This window comes from Entelurus aequoreus, linkage group LG09 (genome assembly GCF_033978785.1).
Source record: "Entelurus aequoreus isolate RoL-2023_Sb linkage group LG09, RoL_Eaeq_v1.1, whole genome shotgun sequence".
NCBI lineage: Eukaryota > Metazoa > Chordata > Actinopteri > Syngnathiformes > Syngnathidae > Entelurus > Entelurus aequoreus.
Window position 1 is genome coordinate 50,593,308 of NC_084739.1, and position 25,368 is coordinate 50,618,675.

Genomic DNA, 25,368 nt, shown 5'->3' on the forward strand with positions numbered 1-25,368 from the left:
TTTCTACCGCTTATCCCTTTCGGGTATGCGGGGGGTGCTGGAGCCTATCTCAGCTGCAATCGGGCGGAAGGCGGGGTACACCCTGACAAGTCTCCACCTCATCATGGGCCAACACAGATAGACAGACAACATTCCCACTCACATTCACACACTAGGGCCAATTTAGTGTTGCCAATCAACCTATCCCCAGGTGCATGTCTTTGGAGGTGGGAGGAAGCATGAGTACCCGGAGGGAATCCACACAGTCACGGGGAGAACATGCAAACTCCTCACAGAAAGATCCCGAGCGCAGGATCGAACCCAGGACCTTCGTATTGTGAAGCGGACGCACTAAACCCTCCTCCACCGTGCTGCCCTCATTTAAGATCTATTAAGTATAAATATTCTACATTACAAAAATGAAATACAGAATGAATGCAAATAAAATTTGTACAGTAGGAAAATATTACACTGAATCTGTGTATAAAGATTAATAATCCTCAATACCACTCTATAATGCGTTAATGCCACTGGATATATACACACACACACAAAATACTTAGAACGAATCAGAGGTGGGTAGTAACACACTAAGTGACTGTTTGGATAAACTGTACTTGTCAAAGTAGTTATAATGCTACATACTTTTGACTTTTACCTGAGTATTTTTGTTAAGAAGAAACGCTGAGTTTAATTTCCATTGATTGATTAGTATCGTAAGTATAAATAATCTATTGTTTCTGTTTGCAAAGACGTAATCATTCATTCAGCGAGCACTGTCACATGACTCTGTTTCACCGATGCAACGTACGCACTAGTGACATTTGGAACCATTTTCACCAATCAATGCATACTACATTTGCAGATGAAGAAGAACAAGCTGGGGGTGGGAGGGACAAACACTGTTCACCCCAACTAGCACATGTACAAGTATATAAGTAAAAATACAAGCAAAATACAAATTAAAACTTGTTTAATAAGTGTCAGAATGTTCTCAAAGAAGACACTTTATTTACGTGAAATGACACTAGCACATTTTGGCTGGTGGAAAGATCCGTAGAACAGAAATTTTTAAACAGACATATATTGACACTAAAACTTTTACTGTACACACAATGAAATTAATACAGCATTAAGAATGTGTATGTTTCGTCAGTGGGTAGACAAAAATAATAAATAGTAGATCTCATGACTTCAAGACAGCATTGATCTTATTCAATTAAATCATCCACAACATATTTTTTCATACTTTCCTTAGCGATGTAAAAATTGAATTTAGACAAGGTCATTAACATGTAAACCCATCCATCCATCCATCCAATTTCTACCGCTTGTCCCTCTCAGGGTCGCGGGGATGCTGGAGCCTACACCGATCGTGGTATGGACAACAACTGTAAGTTAAAGCTGGGTGTATTTGCTGCTTCAGGTGTTCTGTTGAAATGAGCTGTCAGTTGCTATTCCTGTTTAAACAATGATGAAAACAAATATGTAGGCTACCATTAGTTGTGCCAATGTAAACTTCACCACACTGTAATTTTCTGTATGCTTTGCTTTCTGTCTGTTAATATACAATGTGAACCTCCTCACGCTGCAAGTGTCTACACACGTACTGATCAGACAACACAATTAAATAAATATAATTTAAAAGAACAGGAGAACTGTTGACTGCCAGTTAGTTGGTACAATAAAACACAACTTGGAAAACAAAACATTACTATGTCTAGAGTGTAGGCAGTGTTGTTAAGTTTTTTCTGTCGAAATGAATGGAGAATGCAGAAACTTTGAGTCATGAGTCAGCTGACCGGATCATAGACTAGTTTGAGAATAATTATTGTGTATTATTCATAAGACTACTGTACTTTTCAGTTTTGAAAATATTGACTATTGTGTGTGAAGTCCTACTTAAGGTTAAATTCAGTTTAAGAATTAGGCCATCAAGTTAAAATAAATGGTTTAAAAAAATGTGAAGGATACCTAATTTTATTTATTTTACTTGTATTTTTTTAGTTTCCCCTCTAAAAGATTGCCACCTGATTGTAGTTAAGAACTACCAGCAGGAGCTTAGTCTTCAGGTGGTAGCTGACAAAGTGCAATCCTCTTCTCCAGGTTAGAGTTTGACACATAGGTGTCACGGCGCGGACTCGAACCCGCTTTTCTCCAGCAGCTGAGTCTCCCAGTTCCTCCTCTGGCTGCGTGCCCAGACACGCCCCTGCTCGCGCTGGGTGAGCACGCCCACGCAGCGACAAAGCTGCAGACAATTGCTAATCTGCACACCTGGACCTGACGAGAGGGAGCGACATAAAAGCCAGCGGACCCAAGAGACCTTTGCAAGAACGTAGCCTATCTTTCACAGTAAGCATCACGTCTGGCACCCCTCCCTCGTTCTTTGCTCGCCTTCTTTGTGCTCTTCCTCGTTCCCGTGTTTGATGTCCCTTGTGTCTTCCACAGTGTCTTCCCTGTTGCCTGTGATCGTGTCTTGCCTCATGACCTACTCCCGGATCTCTGCTTGCCTCCCTCGACCCTTGACCCCTGCTTGGACTCTGACATCATTGCCTCTCTCCAACCCCCGACTGCTCGCCTCCCTGCTGACTGCCTCTTCGCCTTGCCCCTTGGATTCGGCGAAAGAGTCACACAACCCCTGGTAAAACTTACATTGTTAATTCTACACGTCGTCCGCACTCATTCACTTGTGGTAGCATACACACCCCACACACTCATCAAGGTTTTCAATAAACCTGGTAAACCGCAGTTCTGCCTTCGTGTCGCCTCCTTCCCTTTGCCCGGTACACAACAGTACGTTCTGGCCAAAAACATGGCGAAACCAGGCGAGGCCCAATCCCGATCTCCCAGGACATCTGGCCTGACTATCCTTAGTGCCATTGTCAACGAACACCAAGAGCGTTTTTCCGCCCTTGAAGACAATTTGGAGAGAGCTTTCACCAGGCTGGACTGCCTAATTCCTAGAGTGACCCCCGCGGCAGCTACTCAGCAGCTTATTTCCCCAGCCTGGTGACCTGAACGCTGCAGTCTAGCACGGGAACCCAAGATTGCCAACCCTAGACCCTTTGAGGGGGATTTTGAACTGTGCAGGGGATTTCTTGTGCAGTGGGATCTTATTTTTCAACACCAGCCCTCACGCTATTCCTCTGATGGGGCTAAGATTGCCTTCATTTTCGCCCTGCTCACTGGACCTGCACTCAAGTGGGCTACGGCCGCCGTGGACAGGACCGTGGGATTGAGCTCGGACTACGCTGCCTTCCGTGCTGAATTCCGGGCCGTATTCGACCACCCCAAGGATGGGGGGTACGCCGCGGGACGTCTTCACTCCATCCAGCAGAGACTACGCTCTGTGGTGGCCTACACGCTGGAGTTCTGGACCCTGGCGGCTGACAGCGGCTGGGACGACCGGGCGCTCCAGAGCGCGTTCCGTCGGGGGCTCTCCAAGGAAATTAAGGACGGCCTACTGAGGGAAAGACCCACGTCCTGCAGGGGTCTCATCGAACTTGCACTCATGTTTGACCAGAGACTGTCTGAACGTGCGGCTGAGCGCACTCAGGGAGCCGCGAAGATCAGTTCCAGGGCTCAACTCCTACCCACCTATGAGCCCCCAGCCGCTCCACTCCAGCCTCCACCCACCATGATGACTACTCTGGAACCCATGCAGCTGGGAAGGACCCGGCTGGCCGTTGAGAAGAGGGAGAGGAGGTACAGGCAGCGCCTCTGTCTCTACTGTGGTCTAGCCGGACATATCCTCCACTATTAAGGAGGATATTATAAGGGTCCAGCCTTAGACTGATGAGGGTCCAGCCTTAGACTGATATTTTTTTTACTCTTCCCCCTTTCCCAATGTCACCTTTTTCCCACCTTTTTAAGGAGCGCTGTAAGTGGCTGTTCCGTTGGCGGTCCCGTCTTGTCCCCCTGTAATGTATGTCTGCTCTTAGTGGGATTGTGCCGAAAAGGTCATTTCAGTTCTTATGTGTCTTGTGCATGTTAAGAATGGACAATAATAAAGCTGCTGTCTGTCTATTGTCCGGCGAAAACAAAAGACCAGGCTCACCAGCTGAGGGGATCTTGGTGAGCCATACGTCTTTTCCCCAAGATGAGGAGAACCTGGACTTCCTATTACCCGCTACACTAGCATGGAGCTCAAGGACCATTCAAGTGGAGGCGTATTTGGACTCAGGAGCTGACGAGAGTCTGATAGACTTCGAGTTCGCCCGGCAGATGGGCGTTCCTTTGGTCCACTTGGACAAGACTCTCCTGCCCAAGCCCTGGATGGGCGACCTTTGGAACCCATCAAATATCGCACTGAGCCCATTTCCATGACCATTTCAGGGAACCACATCGAGACCTTCAGTCTTTGAGTATTGGAAGCACCCGTCGCCCCGCTGGTCCTGGGTAGGTCTTGGCTCCGTCAACATGACCCCCACGTCTCTTGGACTTCGGGCAAGATCTTGGTGTGGAGTACACCCTGCCACGCTAACTGCCTCAGGTCAGCTTCCCCTCCGTTCCACCATCCCAGTACCAGTGCCCCTCAGACTGACCTGTCTCTAGTACCAGCCTGCTACCATGACCTGGCGTGGTCTTCAACAAGGAGCGGGCTTGGAAAACGGATACCAGGTTTGGACGGTCAAGGAAATCCTCAGGGTCCGTCGACAAGGTAGGGGGTCGTTTATCTGGTCGACTGGGAGGGATTTGGACCGGAAGACAGATCGTGGGTGCCAGCCTCCTACCTTGCCGATCCCTCTCTTTTAGAGGATTTCTACTGTGCCAATCCTGATACTCCCCGGCGCTCGTCGAGTGCCTCGCTTAAGGGGGGGTGTACTGTCACGGCACGGACTCGAACCCGCTTTTCTCCAGCAGATGAGTCTCCCAGTTCCTCCTCTGGCTGCGTGCCCAGACACGCCCCTGCTCGCGCTGGGCGCAGCACGCCCACGCAGCTGCAAAGCTGCAGACCATTGCTAATCATCACACCTGGACCTGATGAGAGGGCGCAACATAAAAGCCAGCGGACCCAAGAGACCTTTGCCAGAACGTAGCCTATCTTTCACAGTAAGCATCACGTCTGGCACCCCTCCCTTGTTCCTTGCTCGCCTTCTTTGTGCTCTTCCTCGTTCCCATGTTTGATGTCCCTTGTGTCTTCCACAGTGTCTTCCCTGTTGCCTGTGATCGTGTCTTGCCTCACGACCTCCTCCCGGATCTCTGCTTGCCTCCCTCGACCCTCGACCCCTGCTTGGACTCTGACATCGTTGCCTCTCTCCAACCACCGACTGCTCGCCTCCCTGCTGACTGCCTCTTCGCCTTGCCCCTTTCATTCAGCGAAATATTCACACAACACGCACCGACAACAACCCCTGGTAAAACTTACATTGTCAATTCTACACATCGTCCGCACTCATTCACATTTGGTAGCATACACACCCCACACACTCATCAAGGTTTTCAATAAACCTGGTAAACCGCAGTTCTGCCTTGGTTTCGCCTCCTTCCCTTTGCCCGGTACACAACAATAGGTCCTGATTTAATAGTTGTAGTCAGCTGGAGGCGTGTCTTAATGAAATTAAACAATGGATGTCCGCTAACTTTTTGCAACTCAACGCTAAGAAAACGGAAATGCTGATTATCGGTCCTGCTAGACACCGACATCTATTTAATAATACCACCTTAACATTTGACAACCAAACAATTACACAAGGCGACTCGGTAAAGAATCTGGGTATTATCTTCGACCCAACTCTCTCGTTTGAGTCACACATTAAGAGTGTTACTAAAACGGCCTTCTTTCATCTCCGTAATATCGCTAAAATTCGTTCCATTTTGTCCACTAGCGACGCTGAGATCATTATTCATGCGTTCGTTACGTCTCGTCTCGATTACTGTAACGTATTATTTTCGGATCTCCCTATGTCTAGCATTAAAAGATTACAGTTGGTACATAATGCGGCTGCTAGATTTTTGACAAGAACAAGAAAGTTTGATCATATTACGCCTATACTGGGACGGCGTGGCGAAGTTGGGAGAGTGGCTGTGCCAGCAATCTGAGGGTTACTGGTTCAATCCCCACCTTCTACCATCCTAGTCACGTCCGTTGTGTCCTTGAGCAAGACACTTCACCCTTGCTCCTGATGGGACTGGTTAGCGCCTTGCATGGCAGCTCCCGCCATCAGTGTGTGAATGTGTGTGAGTGAATGGGTGAATGTGGAAAATAGTGTCAAAGCGCTTTGAGTTCCTTAAAAAAGGTAGAAAAGCGCTATACAAGTACAACCCATTTACCATACTGGCTCACCTGCACTGGCTTCCTGTGCACTTAAGATATGACTTTAAGGTTTTACTACTTACGTATAAAATACTACACGGTCTAGCTCCAGCCTATCTTGCTGATTGTATTGTACCATATGTCCCGGCAAGAAATCTGCGTTCAAAGAACTCCGGCTTATTAGTGATTCCCAGAGCCCAAAAAAAGTCTGCGGGCTATAGAGCGTTTTCTATTCGGGCTCCAGTACTATGGAATGCCCTCCCGGTAACAGTTAGAGATGCTATCTCAGTAGAAGCATTTAAGTCCCATCTTAAAACTAATTTGTATACTCTAGCCTTTAAATAGACCCCCTTTTTAGACCAGTTGATCTGCCGTTTATTTTCTTTTCTCCTCTGCTCCCCTCTCCCTCGTTGAGGGGGAGTTGCACAGGTCCGGTGGCCATGGATGAAGTGCTGGCTGTCCAGAGTCGGCCCTTTGACACACTTGTGATTTAGGGCCATATAAATAAACATTGATTGGTGAAGGTTTGCATGCACTAAAACATGTGCAAACTTGATAGCACACGCAAAGCTGATCAACTAAAAGTGTGCAAAGTGGATTGTGTCTGTTAAGTGAGCAGAATAAGGCAAGCAATACAAGAGGCGACGTCCCTGCAGCAAACACCTGCTGCGCCCGTCAAGAGGCACTTGAACACTTCCATGTTCAGATTACGGTAAAGGTGCAGTGATAACATAACACTTAGATTGTTACTGTGACTGCTTTAGTAAGTAGGATTACATAAAAGCTCAACAGAAGCGAAAGACGGTCGGCAGGATGTCAAAAGGAGACTTTTTTTTATTGCAAACAGTCGATCTGACATCAAAACATGTCAAGATACTTTCTCAAACCAATTACACACTTTTCCGGCTTCAGAACAAAAGTGCTACGCTAAACATCCGGTTTAACTACATTTTGGGTTTCTCCTTAATGTAAATAGATGCTAGATTTGTGGCCAGTCCTTTTTATTAAAGACAAGAGTGACTAAAGGGATTAGAAAAATCTCTAAAAAAATCAACAAAGTACATTGTAAAGCGCTTTTTCGGGTCGTTCTCGCCAGTTCCAGGTCCTAAGTGGCTGTCAAAGTGTCCCATCTTGTCGGATTATATCACCAGCCACCTTCAGTCCAGGTGAGATGCATGATTTATGATCTGCATTAAATTTACAGGGAGCAGAGACGTGAGAAAGCAGCAGACCTCTCGATTACTTAAACATCGGCACACAGGAAGGGATCTGGGCGCCACTATAAATACAAACCCCGTTTCCATATGAGTTGGGAAATTGTGTTGGATGTAAATATAAACGGAATACGATGATTTGCAAATCCTTTTCAACCCATATTCAATTGAATGCACTACAAAGACAAGATATTTGAAGTTCAAACTCATAAACTTTTTTTTTTTTTTGCAAATAATAATTAACTCAAAATTTCATGGCTGCAACACATGCCAAAGTAGTTGGGGAAAGGGCATGTTCACCACTGTGTTACATCACCTTTTCTTTTAACACCACTCAATAAATGATTGGGAACTGAGGAAACTAATTGTTGAAACTTTGAAAGTGGATTTCTTTCCCATCCTTGTTTTATGTTGTCGTAGAATTTCTGACCTTTGACCTATATTTCATGTCTGTCAAGAATGTATGCTCATTTGATTTATCTTCTATTCTGTGTCCCCGGGTGTGGGACAAAAGTGAATATTACGTCGTGCCAACCTGTCTACAGAATGTTTTGGTTGTTTGGGTATGATTGGGGAGTCCAAGGATCATGACGCACGAGATAAACACAGTGACGCACAAGAGACATATAAAAAATGGCAGAAGACCGGGACTCGAGAGTGATTTTGGCTTGTGTGTGTCTTGTGTGCTCTGGAGTACATTGTGTCTGCTTGCACGGACAACTTAATTCAACCTGCACTTTTGATAATGGGTAAATAAATTTGTTGTACTAAACTACTTTTGTTGCCTGTTTAAGCCTCGGACAATCCACTACACAAATTGGCGTTGTCGGCAGGATGGTCCAGAAGCTACAGGTCGACAGTCGCTCCCGCTCTCTTTTTCAGGCAGACAATTGATTGCACGCGCGCATCACAAGGTAAGCAGTTTTGCTTTAAAGTGTAAACATGTTCTGCCTAGAGAGAGCCGGATCGATAAAGACTAATTGCTGAACCTGTTTTTGATAAAAGATAGGTTTACTCAGGTTCTCCAAAAACAACCTGGAATGGGGTAAATTATGGTTGGATGTGATCATTTGTCTGTGTGTTTGTTGAAAACTTGTGATTTCTTGTTTTTAACATAAGGGGATTGTTATTAGAATTTTGGTGGTTTGGAGTGTAGAAGCACAGACGATGTGAGACGAATACATTTCTTAACCTTTTCCTCCTTTGTCGTTGTCGGTCGAGGAGACTTTTTCCTGCAAGTGCATCAGAATTAGCCAGAGTTGGACAAAGATAAATTTAAGGCAAGGTTTGCTAACTGGTGTGACATTTGTCCCATATAAAATTGATACGTCTGTGAAAGTGCGAGACACCTGTCTATGTGGAAACTGCAGCGGTCCCTATTTTTGATAAAAGATAGGTTTAGTCAGGTTCTCCAAAAACAACCTGGAATGGGGTAAATTATGGTTGGATTGAGTTGTTTTATATGTGATCATTTGTCTGTGTGTTTGTTGAAAACTTGTGATTTCTTGTTTTTAACATTAGGGGATTGTTGATAGAATTTTGGTGGTTTGGAGTGTTTTTGAAGCGTAGACTATGTGAGACGAAAAATTTCTTTTAACCTCTTCATCCTCTGTCGTTGCTGGCAGAGGATGCTTCTTGCTGCAAGTGCATCAGATTAGTCAGAGTTGGATACAGCTAAATTATAGGCAAGATTTGCTAACTGGTGTGACATTTGGCCCATATAAATTGATGACGTCTATGAAGGTGCGACATATCTGTTTATGTGGAAACTGCAGCGGTGGGAAAAGCCTCTTATAGGTGACCGCTCATTGACTCCGGTAAAGGAGATCAACTGAGCGTATAGCTGTCACAACGAATTTGGAAATTTGCTGCAAATAGACAGGTATTGATCGGGCTGCATATGGTAGAGCTTTGGTGAAACTTGGTGAAACTGTATGGACTGACCAGACACGAGTCTGTAGGATTGCTGGGTGATTTCCAGTGGTCCTACTGGGCGTTAGGCCAGGTTTTTCCGTGTTGGTCAGGGATAACGCAGGTGTTGCTCCAATGAAACGGGTTAATCGCCGTTTTATGAGCAAAGATGGAACCTGGTTTTTGTGATATGAGACGGCCGATTCCACAAAAGCATGCGTGCATTAGTTGTTTATATTTGTCCGGACAATGGGGTGGTATGGTATATTAACAATGTGTGTGTATAATGATGAATGCTGAAATGTGTGTGTATTGAGTGAGTCAGTTTATGTTGGTACATTTAGATATATGCGTAATTTAATAACTTTTGTGTAGCACCTGGTTTCTTATCTGGTTTAATTCCCCCCTTCCTTTTCCTCCCCCCCCTCGCAACCTCCCTTCACGCTTTTTCTCACAGCCCCGCTATCTGTAAAAGTTGGGAAATTGTCTAAAATGTGTGTGCGTGTGAGAAAGTAGACAAAGTTATGTACAGAAAACACATGAGTGAATGATCCATCCATATAATTATTTTCTTCCGCTTATCAAGAGGTTGGATCGCAGAGGCAGCAGCCTAAGCAGGGAAGCTCCCCCTCTTTGGCGCTGCAAGCGAATTCCAGTCATTTGAATTTGTTTTAAACTATACTGGTGATTGTGACTGTGCGATATTACAATTGTTTTACACACTGAGATTTTGAGTACGGGAAAAAAGGCTCTTGCTCGCTGGTAAATTCTCTGTGTGAGTGACTGTGTGACGCATATAAAGAAAAAAAAAGGGAGTCTCAGCTGGGAGACATTTTGAGATAAGAGTGTGTCAGAAGTGGCAAGGCTGTGTGAGTGTCAGCTGTACGAGGCATTGGGCCGAAGAGGTGTGACACTGTTAGCATAGCATTGGATTAGTTTAGCATTGAGCTAGGTTTAAAGAATAAATAAATAAAAAATATATAAATATATATAGTGGACAGCTGTACTCAAATCTGAAGAGAAGGCTGACAGGTTGGTTTTGATAATAGGAAAAATAAAATATACTGTATATGAATAAATAAACATTTAAATATCAATACATACATTTGGACTGGGACATTGAAGCATTGTTAAATTCATTAGTCATTAATTATGTGTGTAATATATTGTATTGAACAGCCTTGCTGCTTATCTGATCCATCCAGTTCCTGTGTGGAAGTTGAGACAAACACATGCACATCATAGAGTAGGACACACTGTAACTTTGAATTAATAGTTATACAACAAATACATTAATAATATTGAATTTAAATTTGATACAGATAAATTGATTATACATTGACATTTTAATTTTTTTTTAGGAATAAACACACAATAAAATAAAAGTTAAATTTATGTTCTAATACATCTAAGGGCATCTGTGCAAACTGTGAAACATAGAGTCTGAAGAAGTACAGATAAGCGTCGCCAACACTCAGCGCCATTGTCAAAACAAAACGTAGAGAAGCGTTAAACAAATTCTAATCAGAAGGAAGACAGACCAAAATATGAGAACTTAAGTAAACAGACAGCAAGTAAACCAGAAATAATAATGTAAATAAGTAACAAAGCTACTATCGCAGACAGTCTGGACATAAGTAATAATTTTAATGAACATTTCATCCAGTCTGTACAAACCCTGAATAAAAAATCCCTCAAAATCAGTGCAAATAATTGTCATTTATTCAGGATGGACTAATTTTAGAATTAACAAATGAAACAAAGTTAAACAAAATCTTCACTGCATTATCAGACTCACGATCTAGAGAGATATATATATGGGTTGGACACTATCTTCCTAAAAACATATAAGGATTGTATTATTGCTCGTATAACAACAATTGATAAATAAATCAATAACGGAAAAGACTTTCCCTACCACGTCGAGAAACTGCTACTATGATTAAATCCATAAAGCAGGAAATAAAGAAGACCAGAACATGTACAGACCAATTAGCCTTCTCCACGTTATAACAAAAGGAATAGAAAATTGAAATTAAAAAGTGGCTTTGGAGCAATCAAGGCTGCTCATACGGTCACTAAGAGGGGCATTATGTTGACACATCAATTTAATGAGTATTATATTTATCCATGAGAGCATTTTTGTTGTAAATTGTGAGGTATGGTTGTTAAAATCTTGGTTGTTGTTACGAATGATGACAGATGTGAACAAGAGCAGGTATTGTCTTTGTGTGATGATGTAAATAAGGTGTGGTTGTATTGTATATTAAGAATGTGTCCATGAAGGGGCATTTTATGACTTTTCTTAATTTGATTACATGCTACAGTATGATTATTTTTTTATTAATTATTGATTATTATGAATGTATATATTTATTATGATTAATTAGTGTCATAATTTTATTGCTTGATTTGTGGATCCCTTTAATTTAGGTAGACAGGGACTACAGATGGAAAGTAGCTATTTAGATATAATCTGGTACAGAACATATCTGTTTCTGAACTTAATGTTTCTGTGCATTGTCCCATCATAGATAGACTAAATTAATTACAACTATTTAGTGAATTATTGAGGCCACGATAATTCACTAGGTGTTGTAAAATATCAAAGTACTATTGCAAAAGCGAACAGTGACCTCAAACATGACCTGTCCTCCGCCTCTGTTCTTGCTGCGCTTGACTATCAGCTGTCTTTTCTTTTTCTTGGATGTTTCTGAAACTACTAATACTACTACTACTATTACTATTACTACGACTAACACTGTCCCTGTGAGAGGGACAGAGGGGGGAGGTGAGTTTGGATTGGGTCAAGTTTGAGCGTGTTGAGGTTTTATTTAATCAATATGATCAATCCGGTACAAAGATAAAGGAACGTAATGATTTAGATTGACAATTGCAGTGGTTGGCGGAAGCAACCCCAACCTCAAAGGAGGGTGCCAATTCAGTAATTAAATGTTTTGTGAATTATCTAATATCCCGACATGGTTTCCCCAAAAAGATTAGGTCAAACAACGGCACCTAATTTAAGAAAACAGGTTAATCTTCTTCAGTCACAAGATCAGCACTTCTCAGGACCAGCAGCTTCCTAGGAAGGTGGAAAGACCATGACACCAAAATGGTAAGTTTTCAAAATGTAGAATTTGTGTGCCAGTTCCTCTGTGCAGATTTGAGGATGAAAGCAACCACTCCAGATTCCCTTGCACTCGCTAAGAGGGGCACGGTCAAAGCAAATCCAGGACCAACACCCGATACCTGACTGGAAGGAACCGAGAGGAGAGACAACACCTTGCCAGCGATGACGAGAACAACTAAGGTTGCCAGCCAATGTGTCCACCGGGACTCCAGCAGCTGTGGAAAGAAGTGTCGGGAGTGCCGAAGCAGCGAGGAGGCCTGAAGCAAGCACTCTGCCCCCGCCTTCCCCAAAGCCCCCACAGCTCCAACTTTTTCTCAGCTTTTCCCCAAAGCGGCCAGCGCGCACATGCCATTGCACAGTCTGCCCAATGGACTGAACCACACCCCAAGAAGAGACAGAGACAGACTGTTTGAGTGGATCTAATTCTTCACCAAGGCAGCCAAAAGCCCAACGAGGTGTCGGCAGGCCACCAGCCTGAGGCACCACCGAGCCATCTATACGAGCACTAATCGAACATGGACTCATACGAAATTCAGTTGTGTGTTCAAAATTAATTGGTAATTAACAATATTGGTAACTACATCCATTGCAAATGCCGGGAAAAATATTTTTGCAAATGTCTTACAGTCATAAGTCTATATACATTCATCTATTTATGTTCAATGATGTTCATGATCAAAGTATTTGTTATTCCTTTAGTAAATCAAAGGGTAGGCCACTAATTGTGTTCTGAGAGATGGTTTTACTGCAGGCTGGTAACAGCGATCGCTCTGAAGGAGCGTCATAGACGGAATTTTTGCCTCGTATAAAAACATTGAGGTTTTTGCCTCTATCTGTGGTAGAGATTAGTGGTCTACATCAGAAATTGTTTTGGTCCAGGGTCTTAAGACCCTGGAAGGCGGGTATGTAGTAGAATTTCTGACCTTTGACCTATATTTCTTGTCTTTTAAGAATGTCCGCTCATTTTCAATTCTCTTCTATTTTGTGCCATTGAATGGACCAGTTGTGGGACAAAGGTGAATATGGAGTTATGCCAACCTGTCTACAGAATGTTTAGATTTTCCAAATATGACTAGGAGATATAAGGTTGTTTTGGAACAGACAAAACCAAAACAAAACAATCGTGGCGCATTAGATAACAAACAATGACGCACAAGAGACATATAAAAAATGTCAGAAGACCGGAACTCGACAGTGATTTTGGCTTGTGTGTGTCTTGTTTACTCCGGAGTAACATGTGGTCTGTCTGCACGGCCAACTTAATTCAACCTGCACTTCTGATAATGGGTAAATAAATTTGTTGTACTAAACTACTTTTGTTGCCTGTTTAAGCTTCGGACAATCCACTACATCTAAATCAGTAGTTCTCAAAGGAGGGTATGGTGTTTCCTCCCGGACAAAAAGGGGGGTACCTGAGATTTTAAATATTCTAAAAATAGCGACAATTCAAAATCTTTTATAAATATAATTATAGAATAATACTTCAACAAAATAAATATTTAGAATCACTGTTACAATATCCAAAGAAGGTTGATGATAGATTATATGTATATACATCATTATTATAATTTAATCACTTGTTTAATTTTTAAAACGTTTTAGTTATTCTTATATCTTTTTTTGTTGTCCAAATAGTTCAAGTAAGACCACAACAAATGAGCAATATGTTGCACTGGTATACAATTTAATAAATCAGAAATTGATGACATTAAGCTGTATTTTATTTCTTTATTTTCCTGGGAAAAAAGGTTGAAAACTACTGCCCTAAATCATATTAAAGCCAAAATTATAAAATGCAGGTTATGAAGGAGGAAAAATTGTTAAGAGATAAATAATGATACAGGTTTAGATTGCTGCTGAGCCTGTTGTATTTTATAAGACTGATTATTTTGGATTATTGTGTTTGTATTGTGAGAGAATGAGAGAGAGTGAGAGAGAGAGGAAGAGAGAGGAAGAGAGAGCAGGTGAAGGAAGATTGAGGGTGAAGAGGATGGTTTGAGAAAATATGGGAAAAGGATGTTTATAACCTTACGTTACGTGAATGGTTTCTAGGAGAACAGAAAATAGAAACATTGTGTGAAGTGTAAGGAAGAGATGGATACAGGATGTTGTTTGTAAAGGAAAACGAAAGTGAAGAAAAGATGAGAAAGTGACAAATGAAGGTATTCGTAAATGGTATGCTGTTGATTGTGGTTAGCTGCGAGTGTGTTTATTTGTTTGTTTAGTTGTTTGAGTGAAATGGGAAGAAATCAATAGGAATAATTAGATGCAAAATGGAATACAACTATGAGTGCGATAGATAATGAATGAATAGATGAAATAGGTTTATTTTGGTCATATAATCAACCATCAACCAGTTTGTGTGAGCAGTTTAACAGTACAGATTAGACAAATTAATATTCATACACATTTACACACAGAAAGAAAATAAAAGAAAAAGGATGACCGAAAAAGGAATAGGCGGAAGCCAAAGCTTATATTGGCCTATCCTATACATTCACTGAACATTAGATTACCTGGAACATCAACGTTAAAAGATGAAAGTAATTGTTGCTATATTACATAATGTTCAAAAACTTCACCTTTCAAGGGTCTCTTAAACCATAACAAAAAACTACATGTGTTCAGCTCATTACTGAGGATGGTCCATCATTTAACTCCTAGAACTGAAATACATTTGTATTTTTATTTTTATTTTACTTGACCTATTTCAAAAATCAATATCCCCTGTAAATGATAGTTTTCTCCTCATAATGTAAATAAGCTAAGAATACAAACTGGAAGGCTGTTGTTCTTCACTCGAAACATAATTGCCATTGTTTTAAAAATAGATTATCTGAACATTTAACACATTATAACTTATAAAAAATGGATTGGTAGGATCATAGTAATAATGCTTTGTGTATTATTGAAATGAGCCTTTTAGGTTTAAGTATTGGGTCTATATTTCTTCTATAAACATTTCCCCAAACTTCAAAACAATGTTACATATGGAAAAAAATAAATAAATGAATGACACAACATATGCAGACATTTCTTATTCAGCATGTGTTTTACTTTATACCGAATAGCAATGGATTTGGATATTTTTCTTTAATATGTTCAATATGCAGCTTCCAACATATTAATGATCAATTATTATTCTCAAGAATGTAGTTCATATACTCTGTCAATTTCCACTTGATTCAACTTTAATTTTTGTTTCACAATTTGACTTTGCATCACTAAACACCACAAATTTAGTTTTGTTATCATTCAATGATTACTTATTTGTATTAAATAATTTTTTAGGTGAATCAACGCGACCTCAATTTCCTAAACGCTTTCTTCAAGTCTTCTCCGGAACAATATACATTTGTATTATCTGCAAACGTGATACATTTAATTTATTAAGATACTGAATAAATATCATTTAGATTAAGTATAAATAGTTTAGGTCCCATCTGGGGTGCACCCTGGACAGGTCGCCACCTCATCACAGGGCCAACACAGATAGATAGACATACAACATTCACACACTAGGGCCAATTTAGTCTTATTAATTTCCACATATTGAGATCTATTACTCAAAACAACTACTTAACCACTATTGTGAAACACCTTTCTAATTTATGGGAGTATTGGGATAGGATTGAGGAAGATGTCTGCTGTGGTGGAGGTGAGTTTGGAAATTAATTTAATAAAAGTAAGTTTAAGTCGGGTAACTTTAAAGTGTAGTCTGACATTTTTAATTTGGAGTGATTTATTTTTATTTAGACATTGCAGTACACCATACTTCTGGGTGTTGAGCTAAAAGAGGATAATGGCATGACAGAATAAAGTTAAAGTTAAAGTTAAAGTACCAATGATTGTCACACACACACTAGGTGTGGAGAAATTTGTCCTCTGCATTTGACCCATCCCCTTGGTCACCCCCTGGGAGGTGAGGGGAGCAGTGGGGAGCAGCGGTGCAGCGCCCGGGAATCATTTTTGGTGATTTAACCCCCAATTCCAACCCTTGATGCTGAGTGCCAAGCAGGGAGGTAATGGCTCCCAAATGTTTTATAGTCTTTGGTATGACTCTGCCGGGGTTTTGAACTCACAACCTACCGATCTCAGGGCGGACACTCTAACCACTAGGCCACTGAGATGAAGGAGGCAAACCAAATCTCAACAGCTTTCAGTTAGCTATAGATTTTGAGAGTATAATGCGAATAACTATAACTTTACAACTGTTTGCTGTGAATAGTGTTGAATAATAATTACAAATAACAGCCTACATTAATAATTAGAATAAGAGCCGATATACAAAGTGTTAAAAGAGGAGAAGTGTGATTAGGCCTGGCGTTTAGAGCTTGGCCTTGTGTGTTTGTTGTGACTAGGTTGGAAAACCGGTCGGAGACAGGCAAGGCAAGGCGGGGCAGCTTTGTTTGTGTGGCGTTTTTCATGCAAAGGGCAGACTCAAAGTGCTTCACAGACAACAAAGTGAAATGAAACAAAATAAAAGCAAAATTAAAATGCAGACAATAAAAATAAAACCGGTGCGGACGTTAAAAGGTAAAATATTTAGCTGAAAGCTAAGGAGAAAACGAGAATAAAAACATTCTTTTGTTTTGGAGAATATCATGCATAATGGGAGGTCAGAGTGCACAAGTGAAGTATTAATTAGATTAAAAATTAATTTAAAAGGGTACTTAAATACACATGAAGTAGTATGTATAATCTTTGAATTAGGGTTATTGATTAACATTTAATGGGATAGTTAAGACTGTGATTTTAAAACGTGATATGCAAAATTGAACTAACCGAGAGGATATGAAAACGATGGGTGTACATGTTTTGAGTTCCAAATTCTGGAGGGAAAAAACCTCAACAAAACGTAAAACCAGACAGACGGACTTGGGTGGTAGTTGCGGTTGTCCTAGGTCAAGCTAGGGTGGAAACTGTTATGCAGCCGGGGGACTGCCAACTTCTCTGAACAAGACAAGCTCCAAAGTTGTAGCCAGAACATGCTCACAAAAAATACAGGTGTGACAGAGGACGCCCACAGCAGGACGAACAGCAGGATACAAACAGACCCCTGCTGGACATAAGTGTCAACGGACAATGTTCAACACAATCTTTGAAGCATTCCTTTGTGGTCAACCTGCACACACCTTGTAATGACCTGCTTACGAACTGTGCCCTGACATTCAATACCGCACAGAAGGAACTTCCTGATGTTGCCTGACAGCACGACATCAGCTGACAACTACTGGGGACGCCTCCCAGGAACGAATGGAGGACGGGGACTGCTCCTAAAGGCCTAGCACTGGCTGACTGAGGTGCGTCCGTGTGCCCTGCCACCCAAACCGCCAAAGTGTATGATCACCAATTAGACGACTCATAATAGGAGCCTTTTGACTCTTATATATGGTGGGACTCAAGGTATGGCCGCTCATGTGAACTATCCTTACAACAATTAGCATGGTATAAGATAGACAACTAATGACCCACATTGTTCCTTTGCTCTCTGTCCTGCCAAGAAACCAAAAATTTAGGTCAAATGATAAAACAGGGCGTAGCTGCCGCTGATTGAACCGATACGCAAATACCACATTTTCAATTATTTCGGTTGTCTGTTAAAAACATAGCTATTGGCTGCAATTTGGACACTCCTGCTGTAGGCTACAAGGAGCTAGCAGCTACACAACAGCTGAGCTAAAATAACAAATTTAAGCATATCAAATATTTATAGTGCTTATTACATACACAAAGTCGCAGAGAGAGAGAAGTCTGTAGAAAGTATTCAGTAACAAACGTGTCCGCATCATTAAACTTTCTACAACAGGAAACATACTGAACAAATACAGCAGTTAATGTCAGACTCTAATCTGGGTTACCTTGTCTATCGGAGACATGGTTTAAACCCACAACACCTTTTGTTCTAATTAATGTCCCGGGGTACAAGATTACAGAAAAAACAGATCGAGCGACAAAGGGGGGAGGAATTATGATTTATGAAAGGGAAAACATTAAAAGTAAATCAATTTGAGTATGTTGAAATTAAAATCACATTTTCCTCAGAAATGTATTTCAAGGTAATTGTAGTATACCGACCGACCACAGCTAAAGACATTTTTCTCGATTCATTTTCAGACATCATCTGTAAATACACGAATACAAAACCAGAAATAAGAGTGCTAAAATAAAAATACCTTGGATTAATAAAACAATTTGGATTCTAATAAAGACATCGGGACTCAGCCATTATAACAGGTCTAAATACAGATCGTATGATTTTAAAAGTTTTGAGGAACAAAGTTACAATGTTTATGCGGAAGTCTAAGGCTGACTTTCACTTATAATTAATCAAAGCTGCAAAAGGGAACATTAGAAAGTTATGGAAAACCATGTACAAACTTACTGGAAGAGAGCAAACAAGAAACAAAACTATAACATTAAATATCAATGGTGCTTCTATCACAGACAGTCTGGACATAAGTAATAATTTTAATGAACATTTTATTCAATCAGAACAAACCCTGAATAAAAAGTCCCTCAAAATCAGTGCAAATAATTGTCATTTATTCAGGATGGACTAATTTTAGAATTAACAAATGAAACAAAGTTAAACAATATCTTCGCTGCATTATCAGACTCACGATCTAGAGATATATATATGGGTTGGACACTATCTTCCTAAAAACGTATAAGGATTGTATTATTGCTCGTATAACAACAATTGATAAATAAATCAATAACGGAAAACACTTTCCCTACCACGTCGAGAAACTGCTACTATCATTTCAATCCATAAAGCAGGAAATAAACAAGACATCAACAAGTATAGACCAATTAGCCTTCTCCCCGTTATATCCAAAGGAATAGAACATTTGAAGTTAAAAAGTGGCAATCAAGGCTGCTCACACGGTCGCTAAGAGGGGCATCATGTTGACAAATCAACTTAATTTGTATTATATTTATCCATGAGAGCAATTTTGTTGTAAATTGTGAGGTATGGCTGTTAAAATCTTGGTTGTTTTTACAAATGATGACAGATGTGAACAAGAGCATGTATTGTCTTTGTGTGATGATGTAAATAAGGTGTGGTTGTATTGTATATTAAGAATGTGTCCATGAAGGGGCATTTTATGACTTTCCTAAATTTGATTACATGCTACAGTATGATTATTTTTTGATTAATTATTGATTATTATGAATGTATATATTTATTATGATTAATTAGTTTCATAATTTTATTGCTTGATTTTTGGATCCCTTTAATTTAGGTAGCCAGGGACTACAGATGGAAAGTAGCTATTTAGATATAATCTGGTACAGAACATATCTGTTTCTGAACCTAATGTTTCTGTGCATTGTCCCATCATAGATTGGCTAAATTAAATACAACTATTTAGTGAATTATTGTGGCCACGATAATTCACTAGGTGTTGTAAAATATCAAAGTACTATTGCAAAAGCGAACAGTGACCTCAAACATGACCTGTCCTCCGCCTCTGTTCTTGCTGCACTTGACTATCAGCTGCCTTTTCTTTTTCTTGGATGTTTCTGAAACTACTACTACTACCACTACTACTACTACTATTACTATTACTACGACTAACACTGTCCCTGTTTCAGGGACAGAGGGGGGAGGTGAGGTTGGATTGGGTCAAGTTTGAGCGTGTTGAGGTTTATTTAATCGATATGATCAATAATCAAGGATCAAGGATAATGGTACGTAATGATTTAGATGGACAATTGCAGTGGTTGGCGGAAGCAACCCCAACCTCAAAGGAGGATGCCAATTCAGTAATTAAATGTTTTGTGAATTATCTAATATCCCGACATGGTTTCCCCAAAAAGAGTAGGTCAAACAACGGCACCCATTTTAAGGAAGCAGGCTATTATCCTCAGTCCCAGGACCAGCAGATTCCTTGAAAGGTGGAAAGACCATGAGACCAAAATGGTATGTTTGCAAAATGTAGAATTTGTGTGCCAGTTCCTCTGTGCAGATTTGAGGATGAAAGCAGCCACTCCAGATTCCCTTGCACTCGCTAAGAGGGGCACGGTCAAAGCTAATCCAGGACCAACACCCGATACCTGACTGGAAGGAACCGAGAGGAGAGACAACACCTTGCCAGCGATGACGAGAACGACTAAGGTTGCCAGCCAATCTGTGTCCGTCGGGACTCCAGTAGCTGTGGAAGGGGGTGACGGGAGTGCCGAAGCGGCAAGGAGGCCTTGAAGCAAGCTGAGGGCCTGGACCAAAGCCCAAACGCCCCATACTCTGCCCCAGCCTTCTCCAAATTCCCAACTCTACCTCAATTTTCCCCAAAGCGGCCAGCGCGCACATGCCATTAAACAGTCTGCCCAATGGACTGAACCACACCCCAAGAAGAGACAGAGATAGACTGTTTGAGTGGATCTCTTTCTTCACCAAGGCAGCCAAAAGCCCAACGAGGTGTCGGCAGGCCACCAGCCTGAGGCACCACCGAGCCATCTATACGAGCACTAATCGAACATGGACTCATACGAAATTCAGTTGTGTGTTCAAAATCAATTGGTAATTAACAATATTGGTAACTACATTCATTGCAAATGCCGGGAAAAATATGTTTGCAAATGTCTTACAGTCATAAGTCTATATACATTCATCTAATTATGTTCATGATCAAAGTATTTGTTATTCCTTTACTAAATCAAAGGGTAGGCGACTAATTGTGTTCTGTGAGATGGTTTTACTGCAGGCTGGTAACAGCGATCGCTCTGAAGTATGGTCATAGACGGAATTTTTGCCTCGTATAAAAACATTGATAGTAGAGATTTAAGTTAGTGGTCTACGTCAGAAATTGTTTTGGTTCAGGGTCTTAGGACCCTGGAAGGAGGGTATGTAGTAGAATTTCTGACCTTTGACCTATATTTCATGTCTGTCAAGAATGTATGCTCATTTGATTTCTCTTCTATTCTGTGTCCCCGGGTGTGGGACAAAAGTGAATATTAAGTCGTGCCAACCTGTCTACAGAATGTTTTGGTTGTTTGGGTATGATTGGGGAGTCCAAGGATGTTACAAAAACAATCATGACGCACGAGATAAACACAGTGACGCACAAGAGACATATAAAAAATGGCAGAAGACCGGGACTCGAGAGTGATTTTGGCTTGTGTGTGTCTTGTGTGCTCTGGAGTACATTGTGTCTGCTTGCACGGACAACTTAATTCAACCTGCACTTTAGATAATGGGTAAATAAATGTGTTGTACTAAACTACTTTTGTTGCCTGTTTAAGCCTCGGACAATCCACTACAATGTAGAGTCGTAATGGTTCAACAGTCCGGGGTCTCCGCTGTCGTATTTTACGCTTCGTAATGTGCCACACATTTTCGATGGGAGACAGGTCTGGACTGCAGGCGGCCCAGGAAAGTACATGCACTTTTTTTTTACAAAGCCATGCTGTTGTAACACGTGCTGAATGTGGCTTGGCATTGTCTTGCTGAAATTAGCAGGGGCGTCCATGAAAAAGACGGCGCTTAGATGGCAGCATATGTTGTTCCAAAACCTGTATGTACTTTTCAGCATTAATGGTGCCTTCACAGATGTGTAAGTTACCCATGCCTTGGGCACTAATGCACCCCCATACCATCACAGATGCTGGCTTTTGAACTTTGCGTCAATAACAGTCTGGATGGTTCGCTTCCCCTTTGGTCCGGATGACACAATGTCGAATATTTCCAAAAACAATTTGAAATGTGGACTTGTCAGACCACAGAACACTTTTCCACTTTGCATGAGTCCATCTTAGATGATCTCCTGCCCAGAGAAGCCGGCAGCGTTTCTGGATGTTGTTGATAAATGGCTTTCACTTTTCATAGTACAGCTTTAACTTACACTTACAGATGTAGCAACCAACTGTATTTAGTGACAGTGGTTTTCTGAAGTGTTCCTGAGCCCATGTGGTGATATCCTTTAGAGATTGATGTCGGTTTTTGATACAGTGCCATCTGAGGGATGGAAGGTCACGGTCATTCAATGTTGGTTTCCGGCCATGCCGTTTACATGGAGTGATTTCTCCAGATTCTCTGAACCTTTTGATGATATTATGGGCCGTAGATGTTGCAATCCCTAAATTTCTTGCAATTGCACTTTGAGAAACGTTGTTCTTAAACTGTTTGACTATTTGCTCACACAGTTATGGACAAAGGGGTGTACCTTGCCCCATCCTTTCTTGTGAAAGACTGAGCATTTTTTGGGAAGCTGTTTTTATACCCAATCATGGCACCCACCTGTTCCCAATTAGTCTGCAAACCTGTGGGATGTTCCAAATAAGTGTTTGATGAGCATTCCTCAACGTTATCAGTATTTATTGCCACCTTTCCCAACTTCTTTGTCACGTGTTGCTGGCATCAAATTCTAAAGTTAATGATTATTTGCAAAAAAAAAAAAATGTTTATCAGTTTGAACATCAAATATGTTGTCTTTGTAGCATATTCAACTGAATATGGGTTGAAAATGATTTGCAAATCATTGTATTCCGTTTATATTTACATCTAACACAATTTCCCAACTCATATGGAAACAGGGTTTGTAGTTTGTCTGTGTTAGGGCTTGTAATAACAATATCACTAATACTTGGTTAATATTCAAATCACGTAGTAATTTGAGTGTTGTTGGCACTTTTTGAATGGTTATTTATCCGATTTTATGGGTGAAATAGTGGAGCTCCCATTGGCTCTGCTGTAAGCTTACTTTTATTTACGTTTATTTAATATTTAGAATGCATTAAAAAATAATCCATCTATCGTCATCTCTTTCATAATGGTTGTGAACGATAAACACAATTCTAAAAAAAGTGCAGTTCCCCTTTAAGGCGGGTATGGGGGGCTCAAATGTAAACAATCATAACAATAAATAAAATAGCTAAATAAAGTATATAACAAACAAAGTTGCACTTTGTGGAGGGGGTGTGGTCGGCGCGTCTCCTGCGGGAAGGGCGTGTGCAGGAGCCGGCTACGAAGCAGCTGACAGGTGAGTGGATTTCCCAGCTAAAGCAGGTTATCTAATCACCTGTCTCCTTTATTAGCAGCGTCCGAGGCCATTAAAGGAGAGCAGACAGGGGAGAGGCGAGCGCGTGCGAGAGAGAGACCCGGAAGCAAGAAACAAAAAAAATAAACAGAATAAAGAGACTGTTGAGCATAAATTGCCACAGAGACTGGTCACGTTGGCGCCCAACTAGCCTGTGGTAAAGGATGACGGCACCGAACCTCCTGACAGCGCTGGTACAAGTGCTGGCGGACGTGGCAGCAGTGAGCCAACATCAGCTGGAGCCTCAAACAGCATCACACGCTTTTATTATTTTATTGTATTGGCATTTACAATTTTTTTTTTCTATCCAGATTCCAAACCGACCACAACTCCTCGCAGAATCTGAACGGTGCCCCGAAGCGAAGGCTTCATACGTCATCATTTCTAGCTCCTCCCCTACATGAAGAAAGCCTTGACACGCACTATGCTGAAAGACCCCCTGCATTACTCCACACACACGCCTTGAAGCCTCGACACATCACATCACTCCATTAAGCAAACTACTGCCAACCGCACAATTTTTGCATTTTGACCCATTATGTTTGTGTGCTTCAAATCCTTCCGTCTCTGAGTGGGGTAGCCTATCTGATTCTGATTCTTGGGGTGCCACCCGAGGCCACCCCCAGACATGCCACTGCTGTACAGAACTCTTTAAGTTAAAGATTGTTGAGGAAACATTTAGGAGCCTCTGTTATTTCATCGGTGTAACATTTGGTAAATTATGAAATGCTTAACTTTGAAAATTCTATTCAGCTGTTTCATTTATAAAGTTCTTCATGGACTAGCCCCACCACCATTCTCCACATACATTAATTACACTGAGGACTGACAGAGGTTTTGGCACCAAAGCCTCCTCCAGAAGAGACCTTGATAAAAAACAATCTTTGGACAAACAGTTCTGTCAGTCCAAATAAGTAATTTCTGGATTTCTGGAACAGACTTCCCAGTAATATTATAGCATGTCCCACTTTTTACACTTTTAAAAAGCATCTTAAATTGTTTCTTATAAATTTACAGTCATGTCGTCACTTTAACTAATGTTTCAATTTGTTGTGTCTGTGTTTTTGACATTATAATGTTTTATTGTCCTTTGGTGTTTGTGTTTTTATGTCTGGGACTACAGCAACTGTAGAAACGTGATGTCCACTCTTGCTTTATAGAACTGTGTTTAATGAACACCTTCAAACATCAATCATACTCCGCTGTACGCTTTCCAGCATCGTTACCGCTCTCAATGTTATGAACATTCAACTTCCGGGATCACGTGAGAGACTCGTGAACTCAGTCTCTTAAAGGGGCCGTGCCCATTTCACAACATTACATCCCTCCTATTCTTTCAAATTAAATGTCCTTGTTTCTGTTGAAAAAAGGAACTGTATGGTGACACTTAAGTCAAACTAAAGATTTTGCCAGTTCAAACTTTCACAATGACAATACAATACAAATATTTTAAATGGATAATAAATGCCTCCTGACATTAGTATACAGGAGCAAATAGAAGTTCAAAGGTTAATTCCGTCCAAGAGTCTCCTTGGGAGTCGTCTGTCTGCTCTGACAAGGTAACACCTCTGGTCTTGATCCGGACCTTGTTGTTGTTGTTGTTGATCCTGGTCATGAATCTGATCACCGGTACTGTCCTCATCATCATCATCATCATCATCACTGCTGTCACTGTCACAATTCAGTGGGACAAATGGTTGGTGTTTGAGAAGCTTATACAGGGACCTGTGCCTGGTGACTTCATGTCCCTGTCTTTTTGCGGTGACCATTGTTCCTTTCACTGAGATGACCTTGTTTGGCTTGGGGTTGAATGGTGTGACCATTTTCCCGGTT

The 25,368-nt window shown here is 41.1% G+C and overlaps 1 protein-coding gene and 1 long non-coding RNA gene across 2 annotated transcripts in view; one reads left to right on the top strand and one right to left on the bottom strand.

Annotated features, from left to right (window-relative positions):
• Window positions 1–25,368, bottom strand: part of slc2a15a (solute carrier family 2 member 15a) — a 154,600-nt gene that overhangs the window by 110,343 nt on the left and 18,889 nt on the right. The window lies entirely within an intron of this gene.
• On the top strand, window positions 8,413–13,751 carry LOC133656880 (uncharacterized). The gene is made up of 3 exons (XR_009827188.1): window positions 8,413–8,458; window positions 8,846–8,881; window positions 12,512–13,751. It is a non-coding gene; the product is annotated as an uncharacterized LOC133656880 (long non-coding RNA).